This window comes from Pseudophryne corroboree, chromosome 7 (genome assembly GCF_028390025.1).
Source record: "Pseudophryne corroboree isolate aPseCor3 chromosome 7, aPseCor3.hap2, whole genome shotgun sequence".
Classification (NCBI taxonomy): domain Eukaryota; kingdom Metazoa; phylum Chordata; class Amphibia; order Anura; family Myobatrachidae; genus Pseudophryne; species Pseudophryne corroboree.
In genome coordinates this window covers 220,439,182-220,453,871 of record NC_086450.1, presented here as the reverse complement: position 1 = coordinate 220,453,871, position 14,690 = coordinate 220,439,182, and positions in this window count along the sequence as shown.

Here is a 14,690-nt window from a genome sequence, read left to right as displayed (position 1 = left end):
GTAGCTATTTTGGTTAGGAAGTCTTTGTTATATTGTAGTGTATCATTTGTACTGTTATCCCCTTTTTACCAGTATATTAGATATAATACAGATAATAGGCTTTGGACCCTAAACCAGTATCTGTGTATTTCCTATAGTGTTAAGTGTTCACTTGAGCGTCGGTGACGCTCAAGCAGCTTTGTAGTTAGTCAGGTTACACAAGGTTGCACTTACACCCTGTATTCACATTAAGGTATTCTGTGTATTTCATTGTTAAAAGGTTTAGACATAAAGGTATAGCGTTGTGAGCGTCTGCGCCGCTGGTGATCTCCTCGTGGTCTCGAGCGTCTGCTACGCCATAGCGAATCATTACGTTAGTCAACAGCCAATAACGTGTCCTGTGATCACTGGGCCGTGAGCGAACGTGACGCTTGAGCGTCTCGCCTACGGCTGAGCGATCGTTACGCAACCAGCGTACCCGTACGGTACTTCTTAAGTAAACAGCGTACAGTGTTCTTAGACTTCATAAAGGGTTGTTTATACGACAAAAGTATTTAGCATTGTCAGCATATTCACTAGTGTTTTAGCTAGGCTAGTTAGAGTATTCAGGTTTACACTGTAAACTGTTATACTGTTATATAGTATACTGTTATACTGTTATAGCTGTTATACTGTTATACTGTTGTACTGTTATAGCTTCACCCTCCTCTCTCATCTCACCACACACTGCTTTGGGATAATGGCCGCCTCTCGTCCCCTCCGTTCTGCCGGGACCCCAGCTCGTTTCCGCTCACCAGGCGGTGAAGCTGGGTCCGCGGACAGGCCTGCTGGCTCATCTGCCCGTTCCCCATCCACCGGCGTCGATGTGGGTGCCCGCGCGGCGGTGGCTGGACGGACCCGGTCTTCCCTGCCCCTGGTTTCGGGTCCGGTAGTAACCTCCGGCCGCGAGCGGCAGGGGGGGCTGGGGGCACGGGGGGGACGACCGGAGGTGGCCGGGCATCAGCCTTCACCTCCACCTCTTGAGGGTGAGGCGCCGTTGCCGGGAGCTGGCGCCCGCGGGCACGCGCGTGCACGCCAGAGCGGGCGGCCAATGGGGGCTCCCATCCCATCTCCCCACCCGTCCCCCTTGTCACGGCCGCGGGGTGATGCCGGGCGAGGGGGTCGGGGTGGGCGGAGAGCGGCGGCGGGTCGGACGAGGCCTGTCGCGGGGTCTCGTCCGGCGGTCCTTTCCGGTGGCCCAGACGCTGGAAGAAGGGTGGCGGGAAGCGGCGCGCCGCGCGCACGCCCGCGCTCTCAGCCAGTTTCAACATCTCCCCTGCTGCCTCCCTTACAGCCGGAGTCGGGCGGGGAGCGGCGGCGAGGGGGGGGGCGTCCCAGGATAGAGCGCGGCAGCATTGAGCCCCGCAGAGGTGCCTTCTCTGCAGACGGAGAGAGCTCCAGCCTGCGGGGGGAGGGCACACGCGGAGGGGCCGGTGGTAGGCACAGCAGCGACAGTGCGGGCCAGCAGGCGCAGGATAGGATAGATGATTGGTGGGGCACCATGCCAATTGTGGTCTGGGGGGCCAGCAGATCTCCAGCAGGCCAGGCGGGGCATTGGCCATCGGGTCCCTTATCGGCGCCTGCCGGCCGACAGGCCAGGAGAGGTGCGCCGGCATCTGCTTGGGCTCCCGCCAGTGCCGGCCGCGACTTTTGGGGAAGTCAGGAGGCTTCCAGAGAGTTGGCGTCGGCTCTGTCGACGGTGTTGGCGGCATTGGGCCCATTGGCCACAGCCGCATCCCCGGGGGCAGCAAGGCATTCCGGCGCGCGCGCAGAAGCAAGGGCATCCGGTACGCAGCCGGGGTCAGCGGCTCAGCGAATAGCGCACGCTTGCCGTGACCTGGGGGCGGCCAATACGGACGGAGTGCGGATGCGAGGTGGGGACGTCTTTGCCCCGGAGTGCTAGGCATGCCCCGGGAGCGGTTTCCGGGTCCCGTGCTTTGTCTTCTTCTTCAGGTGATCGCGGAGAGGTTGAGGTGGACGTGAGCAATGAGGAGGATTTCGAAGTTTCCACACCAGAGGACTCCTAGTCCGAACAGTTAACAGCGTCAGGTGAGGTTGAGCAGTCGGCGTCGGGCTCCAGCGTGCGCTCCAGTTCTCTCAGTTCCTCCTCTTCTTCATCCCTGTCGTCGCAGCATCCGACGTCAGTAGCACGACTAGGGCAAAAAAGCGTGCAACGAAGTACGCTAAGAGGGCAGCAGGGCAGCAGGAGAGGTGGAAGAGACGCAAGCGGCTTAGCGAGGACGCTCGCAGGGCCAAGAAGCACCGCGATTTGCAGGGAGTAGTCCACTGTGATTATACGGCAGTGTTGAGGGGGTTGCGGGATAGCTGCCGTAGGAAGATCTGCAGAGGCCATTACGTTGATATGTTCGTGCTGACTAAGGACGCGAAGAAGGAGTTTAAGGCAGCGACAGGTAAGAAAGGCATCGGAGCAGAAGCTTTCCGTACTTTCGACAACTGGCTGGCCGGTTTTTGCGTCTTTGCAGCGTGTTATCTGGAAGATAGGCCTGAGGAACATATGAACGTCATACGATACCTGCACTTGATACACGATATGCAGCGCACATCGTCAGGAATCGAATGGCGGATGTATGATGAGAAGTTCCGAGAGAAGCAGGACTGCTTACAGATTATTGACTTTGGTTGCAAGGACGTGGAGGTCTGGCTCCAGGTCACCCGGGCTTCTCAACCCGCAAAAGGAGCCCCAGAATCCGGGGGCGGATGGGCAACGCGCAGGGTCATCCACCCAGGGGAGTAGCGCGGAAGGGGGACCAGGTAGGAGAGGTAGGTTGGCTATCCGCGGGGGCGGGCAGGCCGCCGCGAGGGGGAAGTGCTTCGCATTTAATAATGCGACCTGTTCCTTCGGCAAGCAGTGTCAGTTTCGACATTCGTGCTTGCAATGTGGCGGCTTCCACCCGGCCTCCAACTGTTTTAAAGGAAATCGGCAAGGCGCGAGGGGAAAGCAAAGCTACGCAAGACCCGGCGCGAGCGGGATCGCTCCACAGGGCCCCAACGCCAATTAATTTGGACGCCATGTCCAAATGGTTGGATTGGTTTCCGAATAGTACGGACGCTCAGTTTTTGTTTCAGGGTTTTAAGTTTGGTTTCCGCTTGCCAGTTGCGGGCGAAGTATCGGTCAAGGCTCTCCGGAATCTTCAGTCCGCTCGCGCCTTGCCGTCTGTTTTGCGCGAGAAAGTTGATAAAGAGGTGCGAATGGGTAGGATGGAGGGCCCATTTAGCTCGCCCCCAGTGGATGACTTGGTAATTTCCTCAGTGGAAGTAGTTCCCAAGAAGACTCCGGGTGCCTTTCGGCTCATTCAACATCTTTCTTACCCGTCAGGGTCGTCGTCAACGACGCAATACAACCGGCACACTGCTCGGCGGTGTACCAGTCGTTTGACGAGGCGCTGGAGTTGGTTCGTAGTTACGGCCCGGGAGCTCTGATGGCTAAGATCGATGTTGAATCCGCGTTTCGGTTGCTCCCGTTGCTTCCGGACTCATTCCGTTTTATGGGTTTTCGAATCGAAGCGGAATATTTCATTGACAAATGTTTGCCGATGGGATGTTCCGTTTCATGCTCGTTTTTTGAAAGGTTTAGCACGTTCTTGCATTGGTGCGTGGAGTCTTCTTCAGGGGGTCATGGAGTTGCGCATTACCTCGATGATTTCCTGTGTGTGGGACCGGCGAATTCGCCACGGTGCAGCGACTTGCTGTTCAGCATCCGAGTTGTTTTTATCACTTTGGCATTCCTGTGGCCGAGGATAAAATGGAGGGGCCGGTTTCCTGTTTGTCGTTCTTAGGGATTGAAATCGACACGGTGGCGGGATCGTGTCGCCTTCCTCAGGCCAAGGTCGCGAAGCTCCGCTAGGTTATTTGCCAGTTTGTGATGTCGCGCAATGTCACGCTTAGGCAGGCGCAGTCCTTGCTGGGCCTCTTGAACTTTGCTTGCCGGGTGATCCCGATGGGCAGGGCTTTCTGCCGAAAGCTGGAGAGGGCGACGGCGGGGTGTGCCAGGCCGCATCATTTCATTCGCTTGTCCTCCGAGATTAAGAGGGATTTGGTTGTCTGGGCCTCGTTCCTGGAGGACTTCAATGGGGTGCGTATCTGGCTGGCCCCAACGATCGACAATGCTAGGTTACAGCTGTTTACCGACGCGGAGGGTTCCTCTGGGTTCGGTTGCTACCTAGAGGGATCTTGGTGCGTGGCCTCGTGGCCTGAGGAATGGCATTGCGAAGGTTTCACTTAGGACCTTTTGCTGCTGGAGCTTTTCCCCATTATGGTAGCGCTGGAGGTTTGGGGCGATCGTCTGGCTCATCGCAGCATTTTGTTTAGATGTGATAATCTGGGCGTGGTGCATGCGATCAATAACCAGAGGGCGAAGTCGCTGGTGGTTCTGAGGGTGCTTGGGCGATTGCTGCTGACATGCTTGCATAAGATTGTATGGTTCAGCGCGCAGCATGTGCCAGGACTTGAGAACGGAATTGCCGACGCGTTGTCCCGCGGTCAGTGGGAGAGATTTCGTTTGTTGGCACCCGAGGCCGATGAGCGGGGGTTTCAATGTCCCGGTTATGTCTGGCAGGTGATCGGACCGGACTGGAGGGTCTAGCGATACGGTCAGTGGCTCAGAACACGTTCAAGGCTTATGGTCAAGCTTGGAGCGAGTGGGAAGAGTTTGTCCGAGGACGTAGTCAAGAAGGTAAGAGCGGGCATCGGATGATGCTTTCTTTTATTTGGCAGCTTTTTGTCACGGGTAGGTCCAGAGCGGTGGTGTCCCGGTACTTAGCAGGGATTTTGTTTTTTAATAGAATCAAGGGTGTCCCTGACGTGACAAAAAGCGGGCTTCTTGTAAAGGCGATGAAAGGGTGGGCGCGCGTGGCGCCAACGCCGCCTGATAGGCAACGCCCCATCGATGCGGCCTTGCTACCAGCCGTCATCGATGCGGTAGGCAGTATCGCGTCGTCAATTTTTTAATCACTTTTGTTCCAGTTGGCGTTCTCCATGGCTTACCACGGAGCCTTTCGGGTTTCGGAGCTGATAGCGCCATCTAAGCGGGCAGACTCGTGCATGCTTCTGGATGATGTGGTGGTGGGTGAGAGGTCCTTGCTGTGCAGATTGCGTCGCTCTAAGACGGACCAAGTAGGTAGAGGGCGATGGGTCACTCTGGTACAGTCTCTGGAGGGGAGCATTTGCCCGGTGAGATTGGCATCGAGATATGCAGCAGTTCGGCCCGGTGTGCAGGGGTCGTGGCTGCTGCACTATGACGGTTTACCTTTGACGAAATATCAGTTTCGTTGGATGCTGAGCCGCTGTCTGGCGAGCTTGGGCCTTTCACCCGCTGCTTTTCGGTACGCATTCTTTCCGAATCGGGGCGGCGACGTCGGCTGCGTCAGCAGGTTTTTCCGTTGCGGAGATTCAGGCAGTGGGGCGATGGAAGTCGTCTAGTTACAAACGATATATTCGCCCAGTTTCATGAGTTTTTAGTTTGATTATCAGTTCAGTTTTATTAGACGTTGTATAAGTTCATGTTGTAAGGTTAAGTACGTCCTTGTGCAGTTTGTGTATGTTCGTCTCCCTTGTTCATCCTACTCAGGGATTAGCTACTCGCCGCTGCTGGCAGCGGGGGTCTGGAGTTCTTTTGCAATTTTTTGCCTGACTTGACGGACTGAATTCAAATCTACAATTCGGCTGATTAGTTACAACACGAAGTCCCTCAGCAGGTTTTTACGCCGTCACCTCCAGCTGAGTTCTTACATGTTTTTCCCATTTTAAACCCCCCCCCCCCCCTTTTATTTTCCTTATTTTACTTTGATCTTTCCCGTTGTGTTTTTATGTTATGCTTCAATTGGCTGGAAGCTTGTTTAGATCGGCTAGGCCGTGACTTATGCAAGACACGAAAACCCCTTTTTTTCTTTTGGCAGATCCTTCAGGTTAATGCATTCAATAAGCTCCTGTTAGGATACTTATTAACCAATTTTTACTCCTTTCGTTCTCTTCAGGTTGGGTAGAAGACGATTTGGCAATCTGGGTAGTTCGCCACTGTTATGTTTACTGGGCAGCCAGGTTTTTGGCCTCGGAGGGGGCGCAGTTTTGTCCTTGGGCTCATGGCGTTCGTTGGCTTGGTTGGCGGGGGATGATGTGGCAAGATCTGAAGAGTAGATTGGTCAGTCAGGTCAGCGAGCATGGAGTCCCTAGGGTGCTGGTTGTCCATTTGGGTGGCAACGATCTGGGGAAGAGGACATCTTTGGAGCTGCGATGGGCCATGATGGAAGATCTGGCCAGTGTAGCCGCAGCGTGGCCCAATTGTGTTTTGGTGTTCTCTATGATGGTGCCAAGGTTGCGTTGGCGAGGAGTGGCGGACGTTCGCCCAATTGATGAGGCCAGGCAAAAGGTGAATGCGGCGGTGGCGAAGTGGGTGTTGGCTCACGGAGGGAAAGTGGTTCGCCACCCTAGGATTCGGTTTCGTGCCAGTCACCTTTTTCGGCCTGATGGTGTGCATCTGTCCAAGGAAGGGATGTTGTTTTTCCTGGAGGATCTGTTTCTGGTGTTGCAGGAGTTAGGTTGAGGGTATGGTGGCGGTGCGAAGACTCTGGGGAAGAGTCTTTCGCTGTTGGCAGAAAAGAATGGCAGGTTGTAGTTTGACTTGTTAGTTACAGTTGTTTACAGTATTGGTGTGGTTTAGGTGCACTCACCTCCATTGACTTTTAAGGCCGCTAGATCACCCATCAGGGGGCAGCGTCATCACCCATCAGGGTGGGCAGTCAGCGTGGAGGTCTGAGTCGGGCACCTATTACCTATGTATGGTTTGTGGTAAATTAGGATCGTTTGGGTTTTAATGTTTTTTGAGGTTATCGTCAGTGGAATATAGCCGTTCTTTTTTCTGCCACCATATGCCGGCTGAATCGGCATGTTAACTTAAATTTTACTTTACAGGTTTTTTCTAATGGTTAGGGTACAATAAATAGCTAACAATTTTCTGCCAAATTCAAGTCTCCGTGTCATTATTTCTTGGTATTAAAGGTATTGAATGCTTTACTTTTTGAATAAGGGTCCACACATTATCATTAGGAGGTTTAGGAGAGCGAAATGACAGGCATAGGAATGGAGAGAGTTAAACCTCCTCTGAGGGGTGGACCTAACTGTTATGAAAAGTACAGCCAATGGTAGAGAGGGGAGGGTTCAGTATATATAGGGATGTATAGGCTAGCTGAGTCTCTCTTGCTGCTGGTTTGCCTTCCCGCCCTCCCACCCCATTTGGTAGAGGTTTTGGCACAGAGTACCTTGGCTCTAAATTGTTAGTTGTGGTTTATCGTTGGCTATTTGTTGGCAGAAAAGAACGGCAGGTTGTAGTTTGACTTGTTAGTTACAGTTGTTTACAGTATTGGTGTGGTTTAGGTGCACTCACCTCCATTGACTTTTAAGGCCGCTAGTTCACCCATCAGGGGGCTGCGTCATCACCCATCAGGGTGGGCAGTCAGCGTGGAGGTCTGAGTCGGGCACCTATTACCTATGTATGGTTTGTGGTAAATTAGGATCGTTTGGGTTTTAATGTTTTTTGAGGTTATCGTCAGTGGAATATAGCCGTTCTTTTTTCTGCCACCATATGCCGGCTGAATCGGCATGTTCACTTAAATTTTACTTTACAGGTTTTTTTCTAATGGTTAGGGTACAATAAATAGCTAACAATTTTCTGCCAAATTCAAGTCTCCGAGTCATTATTTCTTGGTATTAAAGGTATTGAATGCTTTACTTTTTGAATAAGGGTCCACACATTATCATTAGGAGGTTTAGTAATCAAATGATCTATTATGCTTTGGAATTTGTTTAGTTTTTGGGCAATTTAAGCATTTCAAATTGACTTCTGAAACCAGAAAGAACTACTACTATTACTACTACTACTACTACTGCTACTACTTTTACTACTACTACTATTACTGCTACATTTACTACTGCTACTACTACTGCTGCTACTACTACTGCTACTATTACTTCTGTTACTATTACTACTACTACTACTATTAATATTATTATTATTACTACTACTACTATTACTACTACTACTACTACTACTATTACTACTACTACAACAACTACTACTGCTACAACTACTGTTACCACTACTGCTACTATTACTACTACTGCCATTACCACTACTACTGCTATTACTATTATTACTGCTACTACTATTACTACTACTTCTACTACTGCTACTACTACTATTGCTAATACTACTACTGCTGCTGCTACTACTACTACTACTACTACTACTACTACTACTACTACTACTTGTCAGAATCTGTGCGACTGCTGGACCCGGACTAGGGTTAGTTTTAGGAATTACACTCTGGAGCCGAGGAACTAATTGAGGTTTTTTAATATAGTTTCTACGCATACAGGGTATGGCAGTAATATGGTTAATAGAATACTAAAGAAACAATAATGCCAGGGTTCTTAGCAATAGCAAGGAAGTCAGCTGGATGCTTATCCACCTGTGAGACTGAGAGGTTGATGTCCGATGATGGATTCCGAGATTTACTTGCTGTTGGAGTTAATATGGTGATCTGAAGAGAAGAGGATTAACTGTAGGAGCTGTGGAGTCAGAGCTGATATGCAGCAACCTTGGATGACTGTGAATGCAGGAAGGCTGAGGTGCAGCCAGTGCTGGAGCACATATGAGTTAGCGTACTTGAAGAACAAATAGAAGAAAAATAAGAACCGGGACTCTGATAATCCTGGAGCTCTGGGATGCTGAAGACTTGGAGAGCCTGCAGAAACTGTAAAGCCAAGGCATGGCCTATCCTGAGGCACTGGCGTGCAGAAGAATAGGCAGAAGTTGTAAAGCCAGGGCACAGCTTATCCTGAAGCACTGGCATGCAGAAGACTTGAAGAGTTTGCAGAAGTTGTAAAGCCAGGGCACAGCTTATCCTGAAGCACTGGCATGCAGAAGACTTGAAGAGTTTGCAGAAGTTGTAAAGCCAGGACATGGCTAATCCTGAAGCACTTGCAAGCAGAAGACTTGAAGAAGCTTGCAGGTTTCCACATGTGCAGGTTTCCGCATGCCAGGTTTATGCATGCACAGTCAAGCCGGCACTTGACTGCGCATGCACTGATCGCTATCAGGCTATGGCAGCCCAGTCCAACAGTCCCGGAGGGAGGAGACACCTTCCAATGGGACTGCCTGTACTGGTGTTGACTGGCAGGCAGGACTTCTTATACTGATTTCACATCACAAACCCAGATCGGACCTGTATTTTGAACCTGGGTCTGACCCAGCTCCGAGCAGCCTCAGAACCCTTCACATTGCAGTTTCAACCTGGGTTATGCCCAGGTTGGTGCCTTTTACACTAAACCCAGGTTACCCATGTTAATAATAATTAATAATAATTTTATTTATATAGCGCTCTTTCTCCAATAGGACTCAAGGCGCTTGTTAAAACACTGTGATGTGATTTAGAATGGACTTTTCTGGCTCACATTGATGAGGTTTCAAAGAAAATAAAAGGAGGGGCTGGAAACTGCTTTGAGCAGACACATACACAGCCAATCAGCACTTTTTTCTGAGACCGGGTTGAATATTGCGGGTCAGAGGCTTTCACCCTACATGGCGACCAAGGTCTGACCCGTGTTTAACCCTTCTTTTAACCCGGGTTGAAATGCTGGGGTGCCCGACAGGTGTTATTCACTTTGATGCTTTCACACTGTACCTCGTCCCGGGTCGATCCGGCACCCTCCCTGTAATACCCTGGGTTATTTTGGCGATGTGAAAGGGGTATAATAGAAGTCATCACTGCCAGTCACTGTGTAGCCAGTGCAGTCACAGACTGCAACTGGCTCACTCCCTGTAGTGGTGGATTTTACTAGGGGGGGCTGCAGTCCTACAGCCTATATACAAAACCCACCACTAGTTTTTCCCATTACAAAATTTGATTGGCTTGAAAAATACATACTGTACACTGAAGCAGCAGGCAATTCTAATAAGGAGGCCGTCACAGAATAATACATGATCACGTGAAACTCTGACAACACTCTCTGCATCCGTTTAAAAAAAATCTCCTTTATAATCACGAGATTGACTGTATGAGAGAGATAGTCCATCCTCCTTAATATGTACTGTATATATTATAGCACATGAAAATGTTTATTTTTTACCTTTAAAAATGTTATACAATGCTGTAATAATTGTTAATGCACAAATCTTTTAAATTATTTCAGGTACTGCTTTGCCTTAATCAATGAAATAACAATCCTTAGCCCTTTTACAATAGCCAAATCTTGCAAACAAGAGCAAATGATAATGGACTGTGTGGACTGTTGGTTTTTGTACTGAAATGCCTTTCAAGGGGAAACTAAAACTAATTAAAAACTGCATGAAGTTAGAAGTGCTGCTCTTAACTAACAAATCAATCAACTAATTATGCAAATTAATGCAGTTTTCCCTTGTGGAATAGGATCACAAGGTAACAGGAATGTGATAAGATGGCTGACAAACTTCCTGATTCAATATAACTGTATGTGATAAACTACCTATTTATATCATGTTTGCTGTTTGTAAGGAAAATTACTTTTTTATTTAGTTTGTATTTGCTTTGTATTTTGCAAAATGGAAGTCATTTGCTACTGACAAATAGCAATTTCTAGGAATGCCCAGCACTTTTCCAAGACATTTCTGAAACTGCATTTCAATCGCAACTGCACTTTTATGTGTACACAATGTGTAGCGCATACGCCATATGAGTTTTTAGAGAATAGCATCAGCAGTGCGTGGGACTCTGAATCAGGCCCAAACAGTAGGGAAGAGGAGTGATGGAGAAACAGTGGTGTAAAGCTAGGTACACACTGTCTGATTTAGAGGTGTGTTTCTGTTTTCTTGGAAACCAGAACCACCCGAACTTCCAGTATCCAAGTACGTCTGATCCTAGGCTCAGTATTTCCCACCAAGCTTGGATCCAAAAACAAGGCAAAACATCATCCTACCGGCATCTTATCTTGCGTGTTTTACATTTGATATAAGTCCCTTCTTCGTGCTTTGTGTGCCATTTCACACAGAATACTGCAAAAAGAGGGGTTAGGGCGGGCTATAAAGTGATTAAGGGCTACTGTGACTGTTAATAAAGAGCTACTGTAACTGTGACTAAATGTGATTCAGTGCAGTGGGACACTGTGTCACATGTAGATTCATTGTCATCAGGGAACGGATGTGGGTATCAGCACCGTCATTAAGAGCAACTATGACTGTAATTAGGGCAGTGGGATACCATGTCACTCTCAGAGTCAGTGTCACCACTGAAGGGCTGTGGGTTGCAGCACTGTCAATAAGGGCTACTGTGACTTAATAATAATTAAGAAGCCATACTGGGGGTCATTACCAAGTTGATCGCTCGCTTGCTAGTTTTAGCAGCCGTGCAAACGCTATGCCGCCGGCCATTGGGAATTTTAGCTTAGCAGAAGTACAAAAGCATGTGCAGCCGAGCTCTACAAAAACAGTTTGTGCAGTTTCTTAGTAGCTCTGAACCTACTCAGTGCTTGCGATCACTTCAGCCTATTCGTGTCCTGACTTGACGTCATACACCCGCCCAGCGACTGCCCAGCCATGCCTGCATTTTTTCAGACACGCCTGCATTTTTGCAAACACTCCATGAAAATGGTCAGTTGACACCCAGAAACGCCCCCTTCCTGTCAATCTTCTTACGGTCGTCAGTGCGACTGAAAACTTTGATAGAACCTGTGCACAACCACAACGGCCTCTGTACCCGTACGATGCGCGTGTGAATTGCGGTGCATACGCATGCGCACAAATGCCGATTTTTAGCCTGATCGCTGTGCTGTGAACAACGGCAGCTAACGATGAACTTGGAATGACCCCCACTGTGACTGTGATTGAGGCGGGCAATACCGTGACACCCTCATAGTCTGTGACATCAGTGAAGTGCTGTGGGCTGCAGCACTGTCATTAAAGGCTACTGTGACTGTTAATAATAAATAAGACCTACTGTACTGTGACTGTGTTTAAGGGCAGTGGCACATTACTGTGTCACCCTCAGACTCAGTGTCACAGCAGTACTGTGTTAGTGTCAGGAAGATCATTATCATGAAAAAGAAAAAAGTGTGTGTTGTTGTTCAGGCACTGTACTTAAGAAAATGAACATTCAGCAGTTGCCACCAATCCATTACTTACTGCAGTGTTAAAAATATAAATGCAATTTGTGTGTTGTTGTTATTCAGGCACTGGACTTAATGTTCAGTAGATACCACCGTTACTTACTAATAGTGCTGTGTGTCAATATCGATGAGTTGATAGAAGAGCAGGAGCAGCAACACAGTACTAGTACTGTGGCTGCTGCCAATCATGATGATAGTACTTCAACATCTACTAAATGTGGTCCAGGGGGCAGAATGTATAAGAAATCTAAAAATGTCATAATGTTAAAGTGGTAGAGGAGTTACCTTTACAACAGACAAATCAGTGCTCAAAAAAAGAAGAATACTGAGGCTGAAGTCTAGGTGTGTCCACGTCAGCTATGCGTGAGTCTGACATTTCAGACATTGTACTCATAGAGAAGCATCCTTCCACCATTTCTGCACTCTCTGCAAATGTGGGGATGAGCAGTATAAGTAAAGATGGTGATATATTAGAAACTGAGGATGCTAGTCTGGAAGAAGTATAACAGGATGAGGGGGATGCTGGTGTACTATTTGACCCTAATGTGGAAATTGATGATGAGGATGTTGTTTGTGTAAGTCAGCCACCAGTGGCAGCAGTTCTTGCTTGTGACCAAAATAAGCCATTGTCATACCTGAGCATAAGACTAACAAAGCCACCTCTTGAATGTGGAATTATTTTTACCCAAATCCTGCTAATGTTTGTGAAGGCATCTGATCCATTTGTGAAGCCAAAGTTAGTAGAGGTAAGGACATTAACCATCTAGGCAACTCCTCTCTGTTATGTCATTTGCATCGAGTTCATGAAAAGGATTTAGCAAAATGATAGTAATTGTAAAAGAATAAAAAGCAGTACAGTATCAGCTACCAGTACTTTAGACCAACACAATCAATCTCCACCTCTCACACCATCATCATATGACCTACCAGCAATTTGGACCAACACATGCAATCTCCACTACCGACACTGTCATCATATGCCCTAACTGGAGATATCTGCAGTCAAGCAAGCTGCCCTCCCACCGGAAAATAAAGAATATTAAGCCTACTCCACTATCCACCCTCCTCTGCATATTAATCACCCCCTAACACCCTGAAAGTCATATATGGGTATGGGGCCCATCCATTCAGCCCAATATTCTCTTCTACAGTTTAGTGTTCTACCTCCCTCCCACGCCATCTCCCACCATTTGTGCAGTAAAGGAGTAATTAGCAGAAATTACTGCTGCAGGTCCTACATACTGAGCTGAAGATAGAACACTCCCTACCACCTGCAGGACATCACAGCCACTGCTGATAGCACCCGCCACCCCTACCACTGGATGATTGGTAGGGACCCCAGTGCATTGCTTTGCCCAGGGTCCTACACTGCTGTTAATATGGCCCTCATACTTCCGGCACTGCAGCGAGGTACAGTAAGCCACGGGGTAGAGGTTAGGAGGTTAGGTTTAGGCTATGGGGGGAGGGTTAGGGTTAGGCTGCAGTCGGGGAGGGTTAGGCTGCAGGGGTTGGAGGGTTAAGTTTAGACCGCAGGGAGGGGGGTTATGGTTAGGCACCACTGGGAAGGGTTTGGGTTAGGCTGCGGGGGGGGGGGGATGGGGGGGTGGTGGAGAGGGTTAGAGTAAGGCTGCGGATAAGGAAGTTTAGAGATTAGGGGTAGCATAGTTACCTTATAGGTGTCTGGATCGTAAGCATCAGATGCCGCTGTTGGTATTCTGACTGCCGGCATCCCGAGCAACAGAATCACGATATCATACCTGTCAGAGGTCCCAGGGTATATAGACATTCAGAATGATTCGGGATTGGTATATGTGAAATTATACTGAAACCCTATAATGTATATAATCAATTTTTAATTCTTAAAAATCAACATGCAATACTTATTTTGCATGCACAGTTGCAGTGTGCACCGGGTCTGTGACTATGAGAATCTCTGAGAAACTGAAAGAGCTCATCCAAAACACCAATAATAGCCTGCAATTTGCAGGATTCAGCATGTTCCAGGCAAGATTGTCATTAAATTTACAGTCACAGTTAATTTAATGCTAAAACAACCTGGGTTTGCCTTTTAACTAATTGCCACTTTAAATCTAATAACTACCTCTCTGGAATTGCACGTACAAATCAAGAGCTATTATATTTGGCCCCAGGAAGCTTTTGTTGTTTTCTGATAGGCTGTATCAGTCTCTCAGAGAACCTTAAGACTAGAGGTGTGTTGTTCAGTTCTCCAGAAATCTGAGTCCACCCGAATTTTGTGGATCCGTGCCAAAACCCAGTCCGGATCTCCCGGGACTCGGTTTGGATCTTCCAGCTGTTCAGAATTTGGATTTTAAATCCAAGCTTCATCTTTTAATTGCAACAATGACGTGACTGTAGCAGTTTTTAATGATCTTTATCAATTTATATTAATAATTACTGATTTTTTTGTTGATTTTTATCCGAACCAAAATACGAATTCAAACCAAAACACTTGAGGGTTGTTTTGCCAAAACCAATGCATAATGATGGATTAGACCCAA